Here is a 27,905-nt window from a genome sequence, read left to right on the forward strand (position 1 = left end):
AATGCCATTTTTCTCTATTCCAGTCCACAAGGCCCACCAGAAGCAATTTGCCTTCAGCTGGCAAGGCCAGCAATATACCTTTACTGTCCTTCCTCAGGGATATATCAACTCGCCAGCTTTGTGTCACAATCACATTTGGAGATTCCTTGATCACTTTTTGCTTCTGCAAGATATCACGCTGGTCCCTTACAATGGTGACTTTATGTCGATTCGATCCAGTGAGCAAGAAGTAGCAAACACAATAGACTTATTGGTGAGACATGTACGTGCCAGAGAATGGGAAATAAATACCACTAAAATTTAGGGATCTTCTACTTCAGTAAAATTTCTAAGGGTACAGTAGTGTGGGGCTTGTTGATATATTCTTTCTAAGGTAAAAGATAAGTTGCTGCATTTGGCCCCTCCTACAACCAAGAGAGAGGCACAATGCCTAGTGGGCCTATTTGGATTTTGGAGGTAACACGTTCTTCATTTGGGCTTGTTACTCTGACTCATTTATTGAGTAACCCAAAAGGCCACCAGTTTTAGGTGGGGTCGAGAACATGAGAAGGTTCTACAATAGGTCCAGATTTCTGTGAGAACTGCTCTGCCTTTTGGGCCATAGACCCAGCAGATACAATGGTCCTTGAAGTGTCAGTGGCAGATAGGAATGCTGTTTGGAGTCTCTGGCAGACCCCCATAGGTGAATCACTGAGGAGGCTTCTAGGATTTTGGAGCAAGGCCCTACCATCTTCTGCAGATAACTATTCTTCTTTTGAGAGAGCTCTTGGCCTGTCACTGGGCTTTGGTGGAGACTGAACATTTGACTTAGGTCATCAAATCACCCTGCGACCTGAACTGTCTGTCATGAACTGGATTCTTCCTGACCCATCTAGCCATAGAATGTGGTGTGCATAGCCCCATACCATCATCAAATGGAAATGTTATGGTATATACGTGATTGGGCTAGAGCAGGTCCTGAAGCCACAAGTAAGTTACATGAGGAAGTGGCTCAAATTCCCATGGTCTCCACTCCTGCCACCCTGTCTTCTCTTCCTCGGCCTGCACCGATGGCCTCATGAAGAGTTTCCTATGATCAACTGATAGAGGAAGAGAAGAGTAGGGCTTTTTTTCACAGTTGGTTCTACATGATATGTAGGCAGCACTCAAGAGTGGACATCTGCAGCACTATAGCCAGTGTCTAGGACATTCCTGAAGGACAGCAGTGAAGGGTAATCTTCCCAGTGGGCAGAACTTTGAACAGTGCACGTGGTTGTTCATTTTGCATGGAAAAAGAAATGGCCAGATATGTGATTATATTCAGATTCATGGGCTTTAGCCAATGGTTTGGCTGGATGATCAAGGACTTGGAAGAAGCATGATTGGAAAATTGGTGACAATGAAATTTGGGGAAGAGTTATAAGGATGGATCTATCCAAGTGATCAGAAACTGTGAAGATATTTGTTTCCTATGTGAGTGCTCACCAACAGGTGACCTCAGCAGAGGAGGATTTTAATAATCAAGTGGATAGCATGACCTGTTTTGTGGACACCACTCAGCCTCCTTCCCCAGCCACCCCTGTCATTGCCCAATGGGCCCATGAACAAAGTGTCCATGGTGGCAGGGATGGGTGTTATGCATGGGATCAACAACGTGGGCTTGTACTCACTAAGGCTGACCTGGCTATGGCCACTGAAGAGTGCCCAGTCTGCCAGCAGCAGAGACTAAATCTGAGCCCTCGATAAGGCACCATTCCTCGGGGTGATCAGTCAGCTACCTGGTTGCAGGTTGATTATATAGGACCTCTTCCATCATGGAAAGGACAGAGGTTTGTCCTCACTGGAATAGATATTTGCTCCAGATATGGATTTGGCTATACTGCACTCAATGCTTGTACCATGACTACCATCCGTGTACTCATAGAATGCCTTATCCCCACCATTATGGTCTTCCACACAGCATTGCCTCTGACCAAGGCACTCACTTCACAGATAAAGAAGTGTGACAATGGCCTCATGCTCATGGGATTCACTGGCTTTATCATTTTCCCCATCATTTGGAAGCAGCTGGATTGACAGAACAGTGAAATGGCCTTTCAAAGTCACAATTACAATGTCAGCTATATGACAATACTTTGCAGGGCTGGGACAAAGTTCTCTAGAAGGCTTTGTATGCTCTGAATCACCATCCAATATATGGTACTGTTTCTCTCATAGTAAGGATTCATAGGTCCAGAAATCAAGGGAAGAAAATGGAAGTGGCACCCTCATCATCACCCCTAGTGATCCACTTGCAAACTTTTTGTTTCCTATTCCCCCAACATTATGTTCTGCTGGCCTAGATGTCTTAGTTCCAGAGGGAGGAACACTGCCACCAGGGGACACAACAATCCCATTAAACTGAAAGTCAAGATTGCCACCTGGACACTTTGGGCTTCTCCTACCTTTAAGTCAACAGTCTAAGAAGGGAGTTACGGTGTTGACTGGGGTGATTGACATGGACTCTCAAGATGAAATTAGTCTACTACTCCACAGTGGAGGTAAGGAAGAGTATGTGTGGAACATAGGAGATCCATTAGGACGTCACTTAGTATTATCATGCCCTTTGATTAAGGTCAATGGGAAACTACAATAGCCCAATCCAGGCAGAACTACAAATGATCCAGACCCTTCAGGAATGAAGGTTTGGGTTACGCCACCAGGAAAAAATCATGACTTGCGGGTGCTTGCTGAAGGCAAAGGGAATACAGAATGGGTGGTAGAAGAAGGTGGTAGAAGAAGGTAGTCATCAATACCAGCTACAACTATGTGACCAGTTGCAGAAAGGAGGACTATAGTTGTCATGAGTATTTCCTTCTTTTTTTGACAAAAACATGTTTGTGCACATATACACTTGTACTAGGAAAATATCTTCATTTTATTTCCTTTCTCCTTTACCATGTGACATAAGGTTTATTGACTTCACTTCAGCATTCAAGTATTCTTAACTTTATTTAGTGGTATTTGTATTGGGGATTGGTGTGTTTCCAGTTGTATAAAGGATAGCTGTATTATGTTAGGCGTAATTATGACCTTATTATTGTCTTTATTTGAAGACGATGTATTATCTCAGGAAATGTGTATGCCTTCAAGTTGACAAAGGGTGGCCCTGTGATGGTTAATACTGTCTACTTGATTGGATTGAAGGATACTGAGCATTGATCCTGGATGTATCTATGAGAGTGTAGCCAAAGGAGATTAACATTTCAGTCAGTGGGCTGGGAAAGGCAGACCCACCCTTAATATGGGTGGGTGCAATCTAATCAGCTGCTAGCATGGCTGGAATATAAGCACACAGAAAAATGTGAAAAGGGAGACTGGCCTAGCCTCCCAGCCTACATCTTTCTCCTGTGCTGGATGCTTCCTGCCCTCAAACATCAGACTCCAAGTTCTTCAGTTTTGGAACTTGAAATGGATCTTCTTGCTCTTCAGCCTGCAGACAGTCTATTGTGGGACCTTGTGATTGTATGATTTAATAATAAACTTCCCTTTGTGTATATGTATGTATGCATACATACATATATATTCAATTAGTTCTGTCCCTCTAGATAACCCTAATACAGTAGCAAACAACCACTACCAGACACAATAGGGGCATGGTTACCAAAATGTAAAGCAGCCTTAGAAAGTCACAAGAATGGTGGCCAGGCATGGTGGCTCATGCCTGTAATCCTAGCACTTCAGGAGGCCGAGGCGGGCGGATTGCCTGAGTTTACGAGTTTGAGACCAGCGTGGGCAACACAGTCAAACCCCTTGTCTACTAAAATACAAAAAAAAAAAAAAAAAAAAAAAAAAAAAAAAAAAAAAAAAAAATTAGGCAGGTGTGGTGGTATGCGCCTGTAGTCCCAGCTACTCTGGAGGCTGAGTCAGAAGAATTTCTTGAACCCGGGAGGCAGAGGTTGCAATGAACTGAGGTCATGTCCAGCCTGGGTGACAGAGCAAGACTCCACCTCCAAAAAAAAAAAAAAAAAAAAAAAAAAAGAAAGTCATAAGAATGGTTTGTTTCAACTACTACTTCTGGTGGTAGTCAATGTAACTTGGAAGTGTAAGAGATCAGCAATCTCCTGAAACATTATTTGACTTATTTATGAGAAAAAATATTATTTACCTATTGTGAACAGAAGTCTGACCTACCATAATTTTTATGTACATTAGAATGTACGTAAAATTATCAACTACGATTAGTATAAACAAGATCAGGATTGAGCAGCATCTGATGGCACAAGTAAGTTTCATAAGAAAGTTAATTCATAAGTAACTTAAATTCTTCAACAAGTTAATAATTCCATAGTCAACTCCTCCTACAGTTGTCCCTCATCTTAAATCCATACTTCTAACATTAAGTTTCTTAAAACTCTTTGATGAATGAATAAAAAGCACAGCCTTAGTTTACTGGTAGATTTAAACCCTGTGCTTGCATGAGTTGAATGTGAATGATGTGGCATTACAGCATTGCCCAGGGTGGATTGAAAACACTTGAGGGAAAATTAATCTCGCCAGTGGACAGATATCTGTGAAATTCACTTAGTGGTTCCTATTGTCCCAAAAGAAAGATGACAAGAGCTATGGCTGACCCAAAGGAAGTAGCCAAACCTTTGAGGGAAGTTCAGGGAAAAAATAAACTTGTATAATTGTTGATAAAGAGATCTGGGAATGGTATGTGTATAGACACCTGAAAATGAGATACAAGAGTCCAGATATTTGTGAATATGTGAATATTCATGGTTGTAATAAATATAGCCACTGAACAGGAGTCTGTCATTAATTCAGTGGACAAAACAACCCATTCCCTAACCCTTATTCAATAAGCCTTACAAGCAATGGGGGCAAGAGCTAGGTGTGGTGGCACACACCTGCAGTCCCATTTACTCAGGAGAAAATGAAAAAAATAAAAAGAACCAATGAGAGCAGGATGAAGTTAGTACATGACACAACCAAGGGCATTTCCTTACTTACCAATATAAAAGATTAACAGTAACCTGGTGATGTAACTGCTTTCCTTGAGAACAAGCTCCTTTCTGGATTTTTATTTCTTGCTTGATATGCTCTGCCAGCAATAACATCTGTGGTTTAGAGAGCACCTTATTTACCCCCTAGAATATTACATGGAATCACCACTTACCAATTAGTTTCTTTTACAGAGTAAAGAAATGTAATGGTGCTCATCTTCATGAAATTTGATGGTCTTACCATACCCCTATCACCCTGAAGCAGTTGGCTTCATATGGCATTGGAACAGCTATAGGGATAACTACAAAGCTAGTCCTGCCTGAGAAAACACCATGGAAAGTTTGTGTGCTGTTTATAAAGATAAGTTATATATGTATCTATCTATCATTTATCTATCTATCTCTCTCTCTCTACCTATCTATGCATATATAAAATATCTTTATGTTTATATATGTGTGTATACGTGTGTGTGTGTGTGTGTATATAAAGAGGGAGAGAGAGAAATACATATCTCTACCTATCATCTATACATTTAGCCATAGGTCTACAAAATAAGGGGTAAAATGTGAAGTATTTTTTTTCTCATTATTACTCCTAATTATCCACTAAAAAAAGTTGGTTTAGAGATTTTATTTCTCAAAGGAGGAAATATTTCATCAGAGGACAAAACACAGTTTTTCATTAAGCTGGAAACAGAAACTGCCTCCTTGCCACTTTGGGCTACACATTCTACTGAACCTCAAATAATGAGGTTGCTCTATTGTCTTGATGATTGAACTTAATTGTCAAGCAGTAAGTAGGTCACCATCATATAATAGAAGCAAGAGTTAGTAGGTAACAAATTCAGGGAGAGTCTCTGAGTTGCTTCTTAGCACTCCCATGACCAGTAGTTAAAGATAATGGCAAGCTACAACAACTCAAAATAGTCAGAAACACTAATAGCATAAGTATTTCAGGAAGAAAAAAATGTGTTTTCTGATAAGTTAAAGACCTGTTAGCAAATTAGGGGCTGGCTGAAGACCAGGGGAAAACAAAAGTAGGAATACAAGACAGAGATAACACCAACTTCCAATAAGGGCATGAAAATACAGTTGAGAACTACTGTAGTTATGCATGCATTGATTGCTTTGATTGCTTTTATATGTACATATTGGTTAATATATTAATTATATATGTAATTTTTGCACATATTAGTAATATACTGCATTACTTATTAAACATACTTTACATAGATATATTTTATTAGTATATTAAGTACAAATATTATTAGTATTGTCATGTTACTACATACATATATTATCATTTGTAATACATATAAATGTATTAATAATCAATTATATATTTGCTTACATGAATATTAATAATTCCCAGGACTGTTATATAAGTTAATAATAGCTAATTGGTGGGAGGCAGGGAATATACTCTTGTTCTGAATAACATAAATAATTACATTAAACATTAAATTTATAAATCACAATTTAAGTAACAAACTATTCTGTATCATGTAAAAACAAGTAGTCACATAAAATCACAGATTATATAGGTATTTTATCTTTGTGTTTTTCAATAATAATTATTAAAAAATAAATGTAAATATTCCATTTCCTTTTCCATTTTGTTTTATGCATTAATAATGATCAAATAGGAAATAAACAGAGAGGTATAACATCCTATTTGGCACTTTTGTCCATAAGGTATGGTGAACCATTTTAGATATTAGAAGTCAGGCATTATAAAACTCTTAAAAAGAGAGCATAATGTACATTCTTAAATCTGTTAATCAGAATGACAGAGAGTCAGGTTTTAGATACCTGAATCCAATCATATGAAAATAAATCTACTGGGATGTTAAGTTTACTAAGAACATGATGATTCTGTCCCTTATTTGTGAACATTCTATCAATCTTCCTTTTTATTTTTTCTCCTTGTTGTGTTTCTAGTCAATGCCTTTATTTATTTATTTTTACCTTGGTTTGGTTTAAATATACTTGTACTATTTCCATTAAGATCTTGGGTTTGGGATTCTACTTAAATATTGGTGTCAATATTATCTTAAAAACATATTTCATGGTTTAATGTATATTTAGAAATAAATGTTTATTAAAGCACTAATATAAAATTACAGATGTATTTGCAGTGAAAATGTCATTGGCTGGAAAATAGCAATTAGCTTGAAATAATAATTTGAATACTGTCGGATTCCTTAGTTTTTGAAATTAATTCGAATTTCCCTTACTAATGCCTTTGAAATTCATTTCCTAGCATAATCACCTGTGTTCTCTGCTTTAAAAAATTTGCTTGACTATTATTTATCTTATGATTAGTACTTGTACTCTAATTTTCTTTGCCAAAGTGATTGAACAAGAGACCTAACTCAATACTTTTAATGCATGTCCCTTCAATTTCAGAAGCTGAGCTCAGCTTACATTTATTTAGTACTTTATATGTAATTGGCACTGAGACAGATGTTGTACTGAAGTGTGGATGCCCAAAGATGAAAACATAATCTTTCTGCTATATGAGACACTTAAAATAATGATGAGATTACCTAAGGAAAAGGATGTAGAATAAGGAAAGGAGCTGTTTTGCAGCAGAATTCTGTGGGATGCTAAAGAGCAAATAAGCATGTAAAACTATTAACATTTTAAGCACTAATAGTGAAAAAATCAGTGTTCCTTATGTCAAAATGAGCTGAGAGAAAAAGAATCACCAGATATTTGAATTGGCATTCACAAAACAGTGCTCCTTAAAGAAAAACTTGTTTCCTTAAAAATAAAAGGGAATATTGAATGCCAATCACTGTTAATGAAAAGAAAGACTCAAACTTAGAATAAATAAATAATTTTCTGAATCTCAAAGTTAAAATTAAACAAATATAACATAGGTAACCACAGTGGGAAGATAAATAAAATATATAAGAACTTTTGGCTACAATGAAGATAGATTCAGAATTCCATCCTTAATTTTCTTCTACAACACTGATTTTTAATAATTATTAATAGATAGGAACACAAATTCCACTATCCAAGGAAAAGAAATGTGGCTCAAAATACATACAAATAAGTGACGGTATGTTATCTGTTTAGTAACTGTTTATTGTATTAATAATTCCATAAAATTCAAGAAAACACTCCTTAAGATAAATATCTTGTAAAAAAACATTTTATTGTGTTTCTTAAAAAGTCTCAAGATTTTAAATACCAGTCATGATATAATATCTTCTATTGGATTAAGCATCTCTAAAAAAAATTCAAAAATACTCACATAGCAAAGAACTGATATGGTTCTTCTTATGCTGAGATATAACTATTCCAGGCACCTGATAGTGTAGTATTTAATTCTTACAAAGAAGGTGTTCTTTTTTTCTTTCTTTTTTTTCTTTTTTATATTTTCTTTTTTAAAATTATACTTTAAGTTCTGGGATACATGTGCAGAACGTGCAGGTTTGTTACATAGGTATACATGTACCTTTGTGGTTTGCAGCTCCCATCAACCCATCACCTACATTAGATATTTCTCCTAATGTTATCCCTCCCCTAGTTCCCCATCCACTGACAGGACCAGTGTGTGATGTTCCCCTCCCTGTTTCCATGTTTTCTCATTCTTCAACTCCCACTTATGTGTGAGAACATATGGTGTTTGATTTTCTGCTCCTTTGTTAGTTTGCTGAGAATGACAGTTTCCAGCTTCATCCATGTCCCTGCAAAGGACATAAACTCATCCTTTTTCATGGAAGCAGAGTATTCCATGGTGTATATGTGCCACATTTTCTTAATCCAGTCTATCATTGATGGACATTTTGGTTGGTTCCAAGCCTTTGCTATTGAGAATAGTGCTGCAATAAACATATGTGTACATGTGCCTTTACAGTAGAATGATTTATAATCCTCTGGGTATGTACCCAATAACGGGATTGCTGAGGCAAGTGGTATTTCTGGTTCTAGATCCTTGAGGAATCACCCATTGTCTTCCACAATGGTTGAACTAATTTAGATTCCCACCAACAGTGTAAAAGCATTCCTATTTCTCCACATCCTCTCCAGCATTTGTTGTTTCCTGACATTTTAATGATCGCCATTCTAACTGACATGATTGCGTTGGGAAAACTGGCTAGCCATATGTAGAAAAGTGAAACCGGACCCCTTCCTTACACTTATACAAAAATTAACCCAAGATGGATTAAAAACTTAAACCTAAGACCTAAAACCATAAGCACTGTAGAAGAAAACCTAGGCAATACCATTCAGGACACAGGAATGGGCAAATACTTCATGGCTAAAACATCAAAAGCAATGGCAACAAAGCCAAAATTGACAAATAGGTCCTAATTAAACTAAAGAGCTTCTGCACAGCAAAATAAACTATCATCAGACTGAACAGGCAACCTACAGAATGGGAGAAAATTTTTGCAATCTATCCATCTGACAAAGGGCTAATATCAAGAATCTACAAGGAACTTAAACAAGTTTACAAGAAAAAAACAAACAACCCCATCAAAAAGTAGGCAAAGTATATAAACTTCTCAAAAGAAGACATTTATGTGGCTGACAAATATATGAAAAAAAACTCATCATCACTGGTCATTAGATAAATGCAAATCAAAACCACAGTAGGAAGGTCTTCATTTTGTGTTGAAGAAACTCAGACTTAGAGAATCTTAAAAACTACAGATGCTTTTTCCAATGTGGTCGACTAATATACATTCTTTTCAAGTACTTAGGAAACATTTTCCAAAATAAAGTATATAGTGGGCCATAAAAAAAGTTTCAACAGATATCAAATTATTAAAATGGTATAAAATATTATCTAACCTCAGTGAAATTTAGTTAGAAAGAAATACAGAAAATACCAGAAAATATACAAAGTTTGGAGATTCACATAACAATGTTAAAATACCCCGTAACTCAAGAAAATGTCTCAATAAAAATTAAAATATCTAGAAATAAGTAATAATATACAAATAATAATATTAATAATAATGTGACATATTACACAAAATTTGTCATATATGGAATCCATAAACTACAAGGCTTGGAGAAAAATTTAAACTTTAAAAGCATAAACTAAAAATTAGTTACCCAAATATGTGGTATAATATCATTGACTTTCTACCTCCCGCATCTAGTTGTACCATTTACCACCCTCAGAAAAATATTTCGATTTGTCTACTTTTTCACCAACAAAAAGAAGAAATGTAACTCATCCAGTTGTCATTAGGAAATTTATGGTGTATATTCTGTTGCAATAGGCAAAGTACTAAAACTCTCACAAAGTAGCTGTGAACATTTACAATACATATAACTCAGATAAATAAAAATATGTATTGCAGTTACATCTTCGCTTTTATTAACTTCATGAAGTAACAGCAAAAATTAGGAACCATATAGTAAACACCTCAAGTTAACTCACAAAGGTAATCTTTACTCCCAAATATGTTGCAAAGCTTTCTCCCTAAATAAATATTAAGAGGTGTTGAATTTTTTCAGAAGTATAATAATCTTCTTTATAGTCTCTCAGATGTAGAATTATCAATAGTTAATTTAAATGTGATTATTTATAATTGCCCTTTACTCCTCATATGTATCTTAATTTGTTTTAAACATTCTACTGTAAACTAATCAACATGCATAAATTTTACATATTAGAGAAAAGCACCTAGAATTTTACATATCAGAAATAAGAAACTAGATTCCTGAAAACCTTTGGTTTTGTGATTTTGCTCATCATTTCTTCTACAACAACAGGCACAATATTTGGATAATACACAATTGTCAAACACTGTTAATGAAATACATTGTGAATACAGAAAATGCAAAATATATTAGCAATATTCCAAAGCAATTAACCGAAAAAAACAACCAAAGTACGTCCATTATGTCATTACCCCAGCCATTCAGAACTGATTTATATGGATAACTGACATCAGATTCCTGGTAATGAAATGAAGACAGAGAAAGAGGTATGGATTGATAAAGTCTTATATTACAGTGCAATTTTGTTTAATAATGGGGTCTGTCACTAACCCTCATTAAACATTTAAATCATTGGGTAAGTGTTGAATAGTCTTGCCTACATCAATGATAGGGACCCATGGAGGAAATTATGTTAGTTTATCTTATAACTGGGAAAGGAAAAATCTTCCAAAATGTCTTTTGGGATGCCATGCACAGTAAGGTGGGTAGATAAAATCATCTGAATAGAAAATACACAACTAAATGATGCCAAGCCTTTAGTACATGAAGCAGTTCTTGATGTGGGATAAACATGGTCACTAAAGAGAAACAACAAAAAATTCAAGGAGCATTAACAGCCTGGAGCACACTTGCCAACATTGGCTACACAGGCCTTTTCATCAAAATTGGATTTTCTAGTCACTTTCATTCACTACCCTAAAATTGTCTTTTTTTTTTTAAAAAAAAAAAAATGAATTCAAAATAATTTGAAAAATTATAGTTTGAAAAATGTCACTTGAATTTAGGCTAAACACTAATTTTGTCCAAAAAGTATATGAGAAAAATTTCATGAATATCAAATTGTTCACTGGTATTTATAATTCATTCACTCCTAAACTATGGGAGTTTGCTTCAGAAATGATTTACTAAGATTCTCCAGCTTATAGTGAACTTCCATATATCTTTCTTATTATCAGCTCAATTAGATACTGCTGAAAGTTAGCGACTATTAGGGCACGATTGCTTATACATTGCCTCTACTGTCAATAATGCGTTTTTGAATATAGTTCAGATTCTGATCATAGATTTTCCTCCATTACCAAACTATGCCCTTCTGTGTTGTTTAAAGTTGACAGCTGAAAAGACTTACATAACGGTACGTCAGATTCATCTGGGTTTTAATCCAAGAATTACAAATTAATAATGGATTTCACAGAGTAGAAACTAAAATACGAAGAAAAAAAATTTCAGAAACCCCTCATATTTTCTTCTTAAACATTCATTACCATTAAGTATTCCTCTTTGCATTAAAAATAATTCAATAGAATGCCAATGTGAGGTTTTCAATATTTTATTACTCCTTCCTTTTCTCTGATTTCTTCTCCCTTTGAAGATAAAAGAGGTATTTTAATTAGGATGCAATGGGAATAAATTCAGAATTAGCATATGTTGGTGTTCAATAAATGCAGTTTTAATTATAACCTTTTCCTGTTTGTTTCAAAGATTCAGAAAAAAAGCACATCAGAGACAAAACAAATATTTCTTAACTTATTATATTTAATGATATATTGCCAGAAACTTGAGGCAATATATCATTAATGTGGGTACACACATTTTTTTAAATTCTAAAAGCCAACTTAAATTTCTGGATAAGGAGGAAATCCAAAGAATATATAGAAGTTGCCTCATTGCTCTGTACATACTAGAGGGCATGTTTCCTTACCTGAGAATTTTCAGAACTACACTAAAAAATATTCTGTTTCATGAAACGGTCCTGGAATCTGTCAGTGTCCCAGGCTCACTCCATGGTAGAGATAACCAGAGCCAGCAAGGGGATTTATAGATCTCAAACTACAATGGACTCTGTTTAACTGACGACTTGTATTTTTTTGTCTGCAGATTATCTGAGTGTCAAGATAGAGAAGATCCTTTTCTCAGGCAACACACACAAATAAATAAAATGAGTTCAAGCATTCCTAAAATTTTTATAATAAATTACAGAAGACTTTTCTTAATTTTGTAAGAAAGAATTAAGGTTAATATCTGCAGAAGTGTACCTGTCTACTGGGTTATATATTTCTTATTATGTCAAACTAGCATTTCAGATCAATTACCTCTGGATATTTATATACAGAAAATTATACTACATTTTGGGAGGCTGAGGCAGGAGGATTGCTTGAGGTCAGGAGTTCTAGACCAACCTGAGCAACATAGCAAAACTTCATCTTTATAAAAATTAAAAAAAAAATAAAAAATTAGCTGGGTGTACTAACGTGCACCTGTAGTCTCAGTTACTTGGGAGGCTGAGCTGGGAGGATCACTTGAGCTCAGGCATTCAAGGCTGTAGTAAGTTCTAACCACCATGGCACTCCATGCTGGGCAACAGAGTGAGACCTCTTGTCTCTAAAAATATTATTAATTAACTAATAAGAAAACTATTCTAATTAGATATATTGTCTAAATTTCAAAATAGTTGCAAATATCTAGAATTTTCTGTTTTATTTCCCACTTAATTTTAATTGTCTTACATTGGGCTCCAAATAACTTTATGGTGGTCATCTTGGATTTTGTTACTGATCAGAGAAATTGCAGGCCATTTAAGCAATATTAGTACACAGTTTTAATGATATGACAAATTAAATTGAACAACACTTTAAACTAATTACATTATATTAAAAACTATAGAACCAATTTCATTTTCTGTAGACCTACTGAGGAAAATAATTTAATTTTAAATGTATGAAGTCATAAAAAATCAATATCTTACTATATGATTAAATGAATTTACCAATGATTTCAGTTTCTAACTGTGTTCATGCATTAGGTGATTGTGTTTGGGAATCTATTTGGCATAGAGATAACATCATTAGATATGCTTTCTAGATTTCCTGGTTTGGTAACGGATCAACAAAGTGACCAAAATGCCATATATTTGCAAATAAAATTGGAGGAAAAAGAAACAAATGCAGCACTAATAAAAGAATAAAAAAAAAGTTTAGAAAAAAATTTAGTAGATATAAATAATCAATTAAATTCAGTCTTGCCAAAGATTCTTAAGACATTACATATTCTTTAAGAGCTACAGAAGTTGATACTTTATATAAGTTAAACTGAACTACTAATTTTCCAGGTTTTATCCACCTAAAATTAAGGTCCATCTATAGAACTATCCCAAACCTTGTTTTAATGATCATGATATATTAAAAAATGTAAATACATTTTTTGATTGCAGGTAGAAAGGTACATATAGAATATGTCTTTACACATAAGCCATTATGTTGCCTCAGAGAGACTTGAATATGTTCAATTTTGTGAAAATGAAAGTTTACAGCATTGTGGAAGATATTTACCTTTCTAGACCACTTTTTTCTTTACTACATGGTATCATTAGCCAAAAGCAATCCGATATTTACACAGAAAAATTGAAGTAGAAGAGATGGTGAAAGTGAGTCTGACCTACACCAGAAAAAGGCAATTGTAGCTGACTCCTTGAACATTTATTAACTTCCACTAGCCGGTGCTATGTAAATACCAAGACGAGAATAAGGCCCATATATCATTCTTCAATAATTTGATGACTTATTTGATATATTGAGTAACTGCTAATTTTGTTTTAGAAAGAAACATGGTCAGAAAAAAGAGGCCTGTCCTAAACATGTTTATTCATTACATACAACACAAATCAATTCTGCTTCTCTTGCATTGTGTCAAAATGAAGATGAGTGTCATTTCAATGATCATCATTGGTTCAAAATCAAATATGGAGGGTAAATCAGAATATGTTCTAAGTTAGCCCTGGATCCATTGTTGTTCAACCATTTACATCATTGGATTCTATAATAAAATAGCAGGTATATTAAATAAGTTTATACGTGATAATGATTGAGAGGAATAAATAAGACCTTGAGGGAGAAAGTAAAAAATAGCCTTGATAATTAAAATAAAAAAGGCAACTTATTTCTGAATGTTGAGAGAGAGAGACAGAGAGAAGTCTTTATTGTCTTTTATTAATTTGAATGTTTTATGACAGTAAGAAGTAACTAAATTAATTAGAAACAAACAACTGATCAGAAGAAACTTTAATTTGGGGATTTATTGGTAGTGCCATAGTCACAATTATTATCCTTTTATTAGCAATGGAATTTATGTGGTTAATTAGATAGTAAATACAAGATCTATAGCTCAAATATATTTGACTTCTCTATGGTTTATTCCTAAGATTTTGGATAGACCATCATTATAGAATTTATCACATTGTATTGTGCACATTTATTTCTACCATTCTTCAGCAGGTTGTAGGAGTTTACATAGTCCTTAAGGAAAGAATTGATTTCTATATATTAAATCATAAGATAGAAGCTCTCATTGTAGAAAAGTTTTAAAGAAATGACATGGAAATTAGTTTCTGTCATTTCTCTATGACTTAGTTTGGCATCATCCTTCTCTGACTTTCTAATAACATAGAATGCCTGAGACATGACAGAAAATAGCAACTGATTACTGTGACAATAAGCCATAATGCAGACTATGGTGAGAAATGGAGAGTGGTGGTACTCTTTGTTATTTACACAGCACACTCCCTTTCTAGGAGGTTAGATAAGCACTGTCATTATGTAACATTAAAACTGGTTGTTTCCTTTTAAAAATAAGTAGCTAAAATAAGGACATGGTAGTTTCTTATTTTGAAAACTTAGAAAGTACTACTTTATATAGTAAAAGTGATGTGTGAATTGTGAACTGTGCCCCTTACAAGACAGAAAAAGACAAAACATTACTGTAATATTCACTTTGTCCTACCACAAAACCATATGAAATCTGTTGTAAATGTTTTACTGTATTTTATGTTTACAATGCTGGACATTTGCAGATGGTTATATTGTGATTCTGTTCTTGATGTTAAAAATTACTAAACTGTTAAATTTAAGAAAAGACCGATTGCTAATAAAATACAATCTCAATACTTTGAAATGCTACTTTTTATGTAAGACATTTGCATTTTGTCACTGGTAAACATTCAAATGATTTTAATCAATGCTCTTCTTTTCTTAATGAGGTCAGCATATTGCTTATTTTTTTAAAATAAAAATAAATAATTACAATATTAAAAAATATGCTATTTTTCCAAGTTTACTAGGATAGTTTTCTAACAAAGTTGTTGTCATTCCAACATGCAATGCTTTCTAGCAAAGTTGATCTTGCCTTTCAAAAAGTCATCTAAATTGCTTGCCAATTAGTTTATTTATTGACATCAGAATGTATCTAATATCTTCTTCCTTTCTCAGACTTTCCCAGAAAACTTGAATTGCCCTGAATCAGATGAATTAAAAAATAGAATATTTTCTCTAAGTGTCAACATTTATAACTCTGACACATAGTCCTAAGAACATTCCTTAGCATGCTTGTTTCTTACTGAAGCCTAAGCTATGTAAGGTAACACATAAATACTGAAGTAACAATGGTTCAACACCATAAAATAATATTCCTCAATTGGATTATAGATTGGTTAGTCTACTGGTCTGCTTTCCTCCAACGTTAGAACAAGGTTGCTGCCACCTTAATTTTACACTACTTGGTCTATGTGGTTTTCAAAGCCTCAGGAGTAAGTGGAATTGATTACAATGTTATGCTAGACGTTTGAAGAGAAAGAGCTGAAAGTCACTGACATGACTTTCTTCACCTTCCACTGACTATAGGTAAACCAATGACCTCTGACTTAATTACAAAGGGAAATTGAAAATAAAACCTTTCTGTGTGGGAACACAAGAAACAGAAATATCTTATTAGAGATAGGATGTTGTTGCTGATCTGTCTGTGAAGAAGCAGACATCTGACTAGTAGAGAGCAATTAACTTCTCAGTATCTGTATAGGTAATATGATGATTTTTAGAATAACTTTAGAAAATCATAAATAGAATTAGGGTAAAAAATGGTCAAAGTACATACCTTTGAATGCTATTAATTCAAAAAATAAATAATAATGCATGAAAAGGAAATGAATTGATATTAATTGAGTAAACACTGAACATGAAGAAATTTACTAAAATTTCTGCACAGCTAGCTTTGTGAAAATAATTACATACTTTTTTAATGTGTATTATGATTTATATATATAAATTTATATATTTGGACAATGCAATATTTAATTTATCTTTTCATTTTAAGGCTTTGTAGTCCTTCAGCAACATCATAAATTTTTTTTTATTTTTGTCTTCCAAAATGTATAAATCATTATTTTATATAGTAAGTAGCACTGAACAGAATACAGAGAATTAGTCTTGCTCTATAGTCGAAGTTGGTGAAAATAGTTGCATAAGGAGTATAATAAATGTTCTTTTCATGACCTAATACATATATAAATATCTATATAAAATTATTTAAAACAGCAGAAAAATTTTATGAAAATATTTTTTCAATCTATGTTATCTCTAAACACTAAATTGTAAATACTAACAATTAACAAATTGAAGAGAGAAAACCACAGAATGGGAGAAAATACTTGTAAACTATCCATCTGACAGGGGATTCATAATCAGAATATATAAGGAGCTCAAACAACTCCAAAGGAAAAAAATCCAATAATTCAATTAAAAATGGGCAAAAGAACTGAGCAGACATTTTTCAAAAGAAGACATACAAATGACGAACAGATATGTGGAAAGGTATTCAACATCAGTGATCATCAGAGAATGCAAATCAAAACTAAAATGAGATATTATCTCATCCCAATTAAAATCACTTTACTCAAAAGATGGACGATTATGAATGCTGGTGAAGATGTGGAGAAAAGGGTACCCTTATACATTATTGGCGGGAAAATATATTAGTACAGCTACTATGGAGAACAGCATGGAGAAAACTAAAAGCAGATTACCAGATGACCCAGCAGTCTCACTGCTAGAAATATACTCCAAATAAAGGAAATCAGTATATCAAAGAGATATCAACACTCCCGTGTATATTGAAGCACTATTCACAGTAGCCAAGATTTGCAAGCAACATAAGTGCCCATCAAAAGATGACTGGATAAAGAAGATGTGGTACATATCTACAATGAATACTACTCAGCTATAAAAAACATCCTGACATTTGCAACAACGTGGAAGGAACATTATGTTAAGAAAAAAAAAAAAAAGCCAGAAACGAAAGGAAAAATTATGCATGCTTTTACTTATGGAGCGAAAAATGAAATGAATTCAACTCATGGAGACAGAGAGTAGAATGATGGTTACCAGAAGCTGGGGAGGGTAGTGGGATGAAGAAAAGGGGATAGTTAATTGATTAAAAAATATATAGTTATATAAAGCAAATAAGATCTACTATTTGATAGCACAACAGGGTGGTTCCAGTCAATGAAAATTTATTGTACATTTAAAAATAACTAACAGTATAACTGGAATGTTTGTAACACAAAGAAATGATATGTGTTTGAGGTGACAGATACCCTCATATATCCTGATATGATTATTATGTGTTGTATGGCTGTATCCAAGTATTTCATGTACCTTATAAGTATATACACATACTATATACCCATAAAATTTAAAATAATTTTTTAAATTGTTAATATTGCTGTTTAAAAACATTATGTATTTTACACTCTACATTTTTGCAGAAAAATTGTTAGCATTTACTATAATGACATAACAGAAATAACATTTTAGTAAATCTCAGTCTAAGACCATGTTACAATGCTATAAACCATTTAATAATTTTAACTTGTATAAAAGGATCCCAAAGTAATATTATTTCACAGTACATGGCTTTAAGAAAAATTTTACAAAGGGTAAAAGTAATGTTTTGCATAGAAAACACTACAGTTATCCTCACTAAAATGTTTCTAAAAGGTAAGCTATAAAGTAACATTGCAGTTTATACTGTATGTACATTTATCAGCTACAGAGTGATATAAGAAACAATAAGGATGTACGATGTATAAAATGTAACCATTGTTTTCCAAAAATGTTTAACATCAAGTATTCACTGTTAGTAATAAAACAATAAAGCTATGAGATAGAAAAATAAAGTGATAGACATGAGCTATACTTATTGTACTGAATGACCAGATAGCAACTCAGCACCATCATCACTTCCTTTCAATGCTGAAAACTTGGTTTTCCAAAATTTATCTGGGTGCCTTGCTCCAGCTTAGATTTTTGCCAAGGACGGGAATGTGTGTGAGATTTAGAAAGCAAAGACAAATAGATATCATTATTCTTTGGAAGTAGTTTCACCAAAGAAACTGGCAAATAGGAGATTCAAAGAGTTTTCCAAACAGTCTTTGATGAACCACCCTTTTCATTACTGTAGAATGACATAGTTTCTGGAAGATTCTTAGAGAATTCTGATGATTTCAGCAACTTCCAGGCAAGCTTTGGCAACCACTTTTTCTTCAGTATGTCATGCTCAGATCTTCAGAGAATCAAAAATTCTGACATTGGTGGCAATTCCTTTGACTTTAAATGGCAGCTTCTTTTTCCTCCAATATACTTGCTTTACAAGAACAGTTTAAGCTTAATGTAGATCTAGGCAGTTAAACCTATGTTAATATTTTAAAGCCAGAATATTTAGAGTAGAAGTGGTATTTAGAAGATTGGTCCACCCAAGTTCTGACAGCACAAGTAAGTAGCATAAAAGCAATGGTTCATACCTATTTTTGGTTTATTACAGCCTCTTCTTCAACATGTAGTTAGGACTTCATGCGAAGTTTCCTATAACCTGTTCACTGAGGAAGAAATGATTTGGGCATGGATTACATGATGACCTGGAACTACATGATAATGGATAGCAGCAGCATTAGGATTTGACATGGATATAACCTGTTGTCAATTTGACATCACAAGCACTCCCTTCTTAGTTTCTTACTATGTTTACTAATGCCAGCTTCCCATTTATAGGCTAGAGTTTGCCAATTATAGAAATCTGTGCAACGTTGAGAAGGCAAAAGTGAAGCCAAAGCCCTTATATTCCACAGGCGGTTGCTACTAGATGTGTAGGCAGATTTGAAATTTTCTGTGATTTTCCTTCAATCTGAAAACCACCTACTTTACCACTGCAGACTGAGAATGATGCTGGGAGCCATTCCAACAAACCCATGAAATTTAGCAGCTTTGAAAAAAAGGTACTAATATATACTCTCAAGGTTTTATGTTGCAGTCAGATTCATTTACCTCCACTCCCATAGTTGTTTCTCAAAGTGGTATAATTCACTAATATGTATCAAATTTTAATAAGAGAATAGAGAAACTTTTGCTTGCTATCAGTTGACCTAGTCATGGAATTCATGTAAGCCTTTCTTGGGAAGTGATATTTAAGCTGATATCAGAACTATAAGTAGATGATATATCATCCAACCAAATATATAGCTTTACTTATAGTTTCAGTTATATAAAATCCTTCAAGTGAAATAATTATTTTCTTTTCTTTATCTTTAATGTTGAACTGTCTATTTTACAATTATGTGTGACAGTCTATAAGCATAGTACTTACAGAAAAAAGCACCAAAAAATAAAAACATGAATAAATTAGCCTGTCAGTTATTCTGCACCTTTGCTTTTAACATACATTGAAACTGATTGTATGTATACAAATTTTGTGAAAAATTATTCTCCTATATATATGACTGTTGTATAACGTTTTATTCATTTAATATATCACTATAACACGAAATGTTCATAATTTTCTAAAGATTTCAAATTTTTTCCCATCTTTAAATAATGCATTTACTAGGCACTGTGTTGCTGCTCTAGAGGACCAGTAGTATAGCACACAGAAGCCAATACAGCTCGGCAACCTCTCCCTCCAGGGAAAGAGAAGAGTGAATCATGCATCCAGTGTTCTGGTTATTCAAGATTGTTGCCGGAGGGACTGCTTTCTCTCTAGTTTGACTCAGAGTAATTATGAAACCTGGCATATTCTAGTTGCCTGAGGGCCTCTGTGAACAAAAAATAGAGCTGGGAGGCAGGCTGTTGCCTTGTGGAATCCATGATGCAAAATATAGATAACAGAGAGAGGAAGAGATTATAAGCTTCTGGAAAAAAAAAAAAAAAAAAAAAGCAACTGGAACATTCCTTTAAATAGAAATCTACATAAACAAGTCTAGTGAAGATACATTAAAAAAAGGGGGGAAAAAAAAAAAAAGACTTGAGAAGCCACATGAATCTGTAGCCAGGGTAATTGGTGAAAGTCTTTCCCTGCACAAAGTTAATTGGTAAAGACTGGGTAAATTGGTTCTTTTTTTCAGATGTATGAATAACTTATAAAATTGTAAGTAACATCAGGAAACAAGGAAAACTGAATGAATCAAAAACAAACAAACAAACAAATATCTTGAAAATGACGCTAAAAAAAGAGAGGTTTATGAATTATCTAATTAAAAATTCAAAATGTTTATTATAAACATATGCAAAGACAGGCCATTTGAAATTGTCCCATCAAAAGAGTAAAGGAAAAAAGAATGAAAAGAATGCAAAATGCCTAAAATATTAGTGAAATAACATACAACAGAACAATATATACATTATGAGAGTCTAACAAGGAAAAGAGAAAGAGAAGAGAATTGAAATCTTATTTCAAGAAATAATGACTAAAGACTTTCCAAATCTGTGGAAGGAAGTGGATATCTCAAGAAAAGAAGCTGTAGTAAATTCAAACCGGGTAAACTCAAAGAACACAAGAAAACATAATCAAATGGTCAAAACTCAAAGACAAACAGAAAATTTTGTAGCAAGAAGAGAAAAGTAACTCATGGCTTACAAGGGAGCCATTATAAGATTACAAATAGATTTCTCAACAAAATCTTTCAGGACAGGGGAATGAGAATAATATAGTCATGTACTAAAAAAAAAAAAAAAAAAAAAAAGCACTGGAAACCGAGATTACAATGTTTATCAATATTTGTTCTTAAAAATGAAAAAAAGATGAAAACTCTCCAGGATAAACAAAAGCTTATAGACTTCATTATCGCTACAATTGTCATAGAAGAAATGCTAGGTGATGTCCTTTAATTTAAAACAAAAATACAACAAACAGCAATACAAAAGCATATGGAAGTATAAAGCTTACCGATATAGATAAATGGAGAATACAATGATACTGTAATGGTGGTGTATGAATCACTTTTAATTCTGGTATAAAAGTTAAAATACAAAAGTATAGATAACTATAAGTATAAAATGTGTTCATGGAAACAATAGAAAGATGTAATTTGTGATATCAATAACATAAAACGGGTGGTAGTTGGTTTGTATGCAATTGAACATAAGTTGAATGATCTGTGGGAATATCTGAATCCCTTACTGGATGTCCCACAAAACCATTGTATTAGTCCTTTTTCATGTTGCTCATAAAGACATACCTGAGACTGGGCAATTTACAAAATAAAGAGGTTTAATGGACTTACGGTTCCACATGGCTGGGGAAGCCTCACCATCATGGTGGAAGGCAAGGAGAAGCAAGTAATGTCCTACATGGATGACAGCAGGAAAAGAGAGAGAGCTTATGTAAGCAAACTCTCATTTTTAAAGCCATCAGATCTCATGAGGCTTATTAACTATCATGAGAACAGCATTGTAAAGAACCACCACATAATCAATCACCTCCCACTGGGTTTCTCCCATGACATGTGGGAATTTTGGGAGTTACAATTCAAGATTAGATCTGGGTGGGGACATGGCCAAACCATATCAACCAAGCAGTCTTGTGGAGCCTTCTCCTAACTTGGAAACAAGTAAAAAGTTGGCAATTAAGTTCTTCTTCTCACTAAAGACTACCCCACCTGTGATGGAGAATGAGAAATTTGACCAAAAAAAAAGAAACAATTAAAAAAAATAAAAAATATAGATATAAGGAACACAATAACAGAAATTAAAAACTTAGTTTCTACAGCAGACTTCATCAAACAAAGGAAAGAATCAGTAAGCTCAAAAACATAACACATGAACTTACTCAGAGGATCAAGAATATAAATAAAAAAATGAAGGCCTATTATGGGACTCCATCAAGTGAACTAACCACCACATAGTAGGAATTCAAAAGGAGATGACAGAGAGAAAGGCCTAGAAAGCACATTTAAGGAATTAATGTCTGCAAGTGTATGTAGGTACAGGAAGCTCAGAGCACATCAATGAAATTTAACCCAAAGAGAAATTTCCCAACACCCATTATACTCAAATTATCAAAGTCAAAGACAAAGAAAGAATACTAGAAAAAGCAAGAGAAAAAAATTATATTTCATAGAGTCCCAATACAGCTTCTAGCAGATTTCTCAGCAGAAACCCTGTGAGCCAGCAGACAATGCAATGATATATTTGAAGTGCTAAAGGAAAGAACAACCAAATATACAGTTATAAAAAAGCTACTAGTCAAGAATACTATACCTAGCAAAGCTGTTCTTCAACATTAAGAAGAGATAAAACTTTCTCAGTCTGGGCTGAGGGCAGTGGCTCATTCCTATAATATCACCATTTGGGAATCTGAGGCAGGAGAATTGCTTGAGCCTAGGTGTTCAAGGTCAGCCTGGGCAACATAGTGAGGTTTTGTCTCTACCTAAAGAAAAAAAAAATAATAATAATTGCAAGGTGTGGTGGTGCACACCTGTAGTCCCAGCTACTCTGGAGGTTGAAGCAGGTGGATTACTTGAGCCCAGGAGGATGAGGCTGCAGTCAGCTGTGATTGTGCCATTGCACTTCAGCCTGGGTGACAGAGAAACACTGTCTCAAAGCAAAAACAATAATAAAAACTTTCCCAGACAATAAATTAGTCCAAATTGACCTAACAAACATTTACAGAACATTCGTTCTATCCAATAGCTACAAAATGCACATTGTTCTCAGCAACACATGGAACATTCTCCAGAACAGACCAAATGCTAGGCCACAAAACAAGTCTTAACAAATTTACAAATATCAAAATTACATCAAGTATTTATTCTGACCCTGAAGAAAAACAAACAAACAAAAAGCTAGAAAACAAGGAGAGAAGTAAGATTGGAAACTGTACAAATACATGGAACTTAGACAATATGCTCCCAAACAACAATTGGGCCAATAAGGAAATTAAAAAAAAAAAAATTCCTTGAAACAAATGAAAATGGAAACACAACATCCTAAAACCTATAGTATACAGCAAAAATAGTTCTCAGAGGAAAGTTTATACCAATTAAACTACACATTAAAAAGTAAAAAGACCTCAATAAACAACCTAATGTTATAACTTAAGAAACTGGAAAAACAAGAACTAACCAAATCACAAATTTGTAGAAAGAAGGAAATAACAAAGATCAGGGAAGAAGTAAATGAAATAGTAAACTTAAAGAACTATATAAAAATTAAAGAACACATACTTGGTTTTGTAAATTAATAATCAAAATTGACAAGATTTTAACTAGACTATGAACAAAAGAGAGAAGACTCAGATAAATATAATTAGTGATAAAAAGGAGACTTTATAATTGATACTTCAGAAATATAAAGGATAAAAAGAGACAATTAAGTACATGTCGACACCAACAAACAAAAAATCTGCAAGAAATGAAGAAATTTCTCTGTGCATACAACCTACCAAAATTGAATTATGCTGACTAGAAAACCTGAGCAGACAAATAACAAATAATAATGTATTAATTATTCTTAAACTAAAGTATTAATTACATTTAATTATAATTAAATTATTAAAGCATTGATAAAGCCTGTCTCATCAAAGAAAAGCCCAGTAACTGATGGCTTCACTGTTAAATGCTACCAAACATTTAAGAACTAACACCAGTTCTATTCAAACTCTTCAAAAAATTTAAGAGAAGGAAATGCTTATGAACTTATTTTACAACACAAGCTTTACCCTTATATGAAAACCAGGTGATGACACAACAAAAAAAGGAAACTACAGGCCAATATTCCTAATGAACACAGACACAAAAATCCTCAACAAAATTCTAGCAAATCAAATTAAAAACACATTAAAATGATCAAGTGAGATTTATTTCAGGATGTAACAATGGCTTCACATATGCAGATCTATAAATGTGATATATCACACTAGCAAAATCCAGGACAAAAACCATGTGATTATCTCAATAAGTTCAGAAAAAAATATTTGATAATATTCACCATACTTTTATGATAAATTCTCTCAAAAAATCAAGCACAAAAGAATTCACCTCAACACAGTAAAGGCAACATATGACAAAGCCACATTTAACATTATACCGAATGGAAAAAATTTGAAAGCTTTTTCTCTAATATCTGGAACAACAGAAGGATGATAACTTTTACTACTGTTATTCAACATTAGTACGGAAGTCCTAGCCAGAGTAATTAGGCAGAAAAATAAATAAAAGGTATCACAATGGGAAGCAAGGAAGTAAAATTGTTTGCAGACACCGTGACTATACACCTAAAGAATCAAGAAGGCTCCATGAAAAAAGTCTTTGAGCTGATAAAATAATTCAGTAAATGTGAAGGATACAAAATATACATACAAAAATCACACCGGGTACAATGGCTCATGCCTGTAATCTCAGCACTTTGGAAGGAATAGGTGGGTGGATCGCCTGAGGTCAGGAGTTCGAGACCAGCCTTTCCAACATGGTAAAACCTGTCTCTACTTAAAAAAAAAAAAAAAAAAATTTAGCCACGCATGGTGGTGTGTGCCTGTAATACCAGCTACTGGGGAGGGTGAGGCACGAGAATCACCTGAACCCAGGAGGTGAAGGTTGCAGTCAGTTGAGATGTTGCGACTGCACTCCAGCCTGGGCAATAGAGCAAGAATTTGTCTAAAAAAAAAAAAAAAAAAAAAAAAAAGATCAGTAACGTTTCTAGATACCAATAATTAACTCTCTGAAAAATAAATCAAAAAGGCAATTCTAATACAATAACTACCAAAAATAAAATACCTAGGAATAAACTTAACCAAGAAGGTGAAAAATCTCCACCATAAAAGCTACAAAATATTGATGAAAAAAATTAAAAATACAAATAAATGGAATGATATCTCATGTTCATAGATTAGAATAATTAATATGGATATGTCTATACCACCCAAAGCAATCTACAGATGTAATGCAATTCCTGTCAAAACACCAATGACATTTTTCACTAAAGTAGAAAAAAAAAACCCTAAAATTTATACAGAACTACAAAAGATTCTAGTGGCTAAAGCAATCTTGAGAAAAAAAAAAAAAAGAAAGAAAAAAATAGCCGAAAGCATGACTTTAAAATATATTACGTAGCTGTAGTAATCAAAACAGTGTAACATTGATATAAAAACAGACAGACCAATGAAAAAGGATAGCAAGTACAGAAACAAATTCACACATTTACAGCCATTTTATTTTCAAGCAAGGTGCCAGAAATGCACATTACAGAAAGGACAGACACAGCAGTAAATGATGGTGAGAAAACTGGATATTTACATGCCAAATAATGAAAGTAGATGGTTCTCTCTCTTAATCAACTCTAAATGGAATAAAAACTTAAAAGTAAGTCTGTTCTCTCTGTTAATCAACTCTAAATATTTTAAAAACTTAAAAGTAAGACCCAATAGTTAAAATGAAAACTACTGAAAGAAATCATATGGGAGTCTGGGGAAGGAGTTTTTGGATAGGACTTCAAGAACATGGACAATAAAAGCAAAAGAAGACAAATGAGATTACTTCAAACTAAATAAATGAATAACGACACAAAACACAGACAAAGAAAAAACACTTCTGCACAGCCAAGAAATCAACAGAGTGAAGAGAAAACTGGTTGGGAGAAAATAGTTACAAACTAAGTATCTGACAATGGGTAACTCAAAACAACTCAAGTGCAAAAAATCACAATGATCTCTGATTTTTAAAAGGGGCAAAATACCTAACTAGACATTTCTCTATAGAAGGCATGCAATTGACCATCAAATACATGACAAAATGTTCACCATCATTAGCTCTTAAGGAAATGCCAATCAAAATCACAATGCGATATCACCTCACTCCAGTTAGAATGACTATCATAAAAAAGACAAATAATAACAAATTCTGGCTTGGATGCTGAGAAAGGGGAATTAATACGCTTTTGGTGGAGATGTAAATTAATTCAGTCATTATGGAAAACAATATTGAATTTCCTTAGAAAAATAAAAGTTGAACTACTATTTTATCTGGTAATTGAATATAAATATATATTCAAAGGAAGTGACATCAGTATGTCAAAGTGATGTCTGCATTGCTATGTTCACTGCAGCCCTATTCACAATAATCAAGAGATGAAATCAACCTAAAAGTCTATCAATGGATAAAATGGATGGAAAAAATGTTTAAATATAAATATACATACAAAAGAATACTGTTCAGCTATAAAATATAATGAAATTCTGTCATTTATACTACCATGGATGAATCTCGATGATATAATGTTAAGTAAAATAAACTAGGCACAGAAAGATAAACACTGCATGATTTTACACATATGTGGAATCTAAAATAGTTAATCTCATAAAAAGTACACATTAAAATCTTCATGCTAGTCGAAGATTCAATGAAATGACTATCAAGATCCCAATTACATTTTTACGGAAATAGAAAAAACAACCCTATCATCTACATGGAATTGGTAGAATGCCAAATAGCCAAAACAATCTTGAGAAAGAAGAACAAAGCTGGAGGCCTCACACATTCCTATTTCAAAACAAAATACAAAGGTATAGTAAGCAAAATGATATGATACTGGCATACAGACATATATACTGATGGAACAGAATAAATAGTTCAGAAATAAACCCGCACATATTAGCTGTTGGGAAAACACCTAATATTAGGTATTGGGAAAACTGGATATTCTCATGCAAAAGAATGAATTTGCATGCTTAGCTCACAACAATAAATTCAAAATGGATTAAAGACTTACATATAAGACCTCAAAACATTAGAATTAGAATGATTGTATGATCTAGTAATCCCACTTTTTGTTACTTACCACCCACAAATTGAAATCAGGGTCAAAGAGATTTATGCATTTGTGTGTTCATTGTAGCTAATGTTTACACTTTTCACAATAGCCAAGAGTTGGAAACAACCTTCATCCACAGATATAGACAAATGGAAAAAGAAAATTTGGCTGGTTGCGCGCAGTGGCTCACACCTGTAATCCCAGCACTTTGGGATGCTGAGGCCAGTAGATCACTTGAGGCCAGAAGTTTGAAACCGCCTGGCCAACATGGTTAAACCCTGCCTCTACTAAAAATACAAAAATTAGCCAGACCTGGTGGCATACACCTGTAATCCCAGCTACTCAA

This window comes from Macaca mulatta, chromosome 5 (genome assembly GCF_049350105.2).
Source record: "Macaca mulatta isolate MMU2019108-1 chromosome 5, T2T-MMU8v2.0, whole genome shotgun sequence".
Lineage (NCBI taxonomy): Eukaryota > Metazoa > Chordata > Mammalia > Primates > Cercopithecidae > Macaca > Macaca mulatta.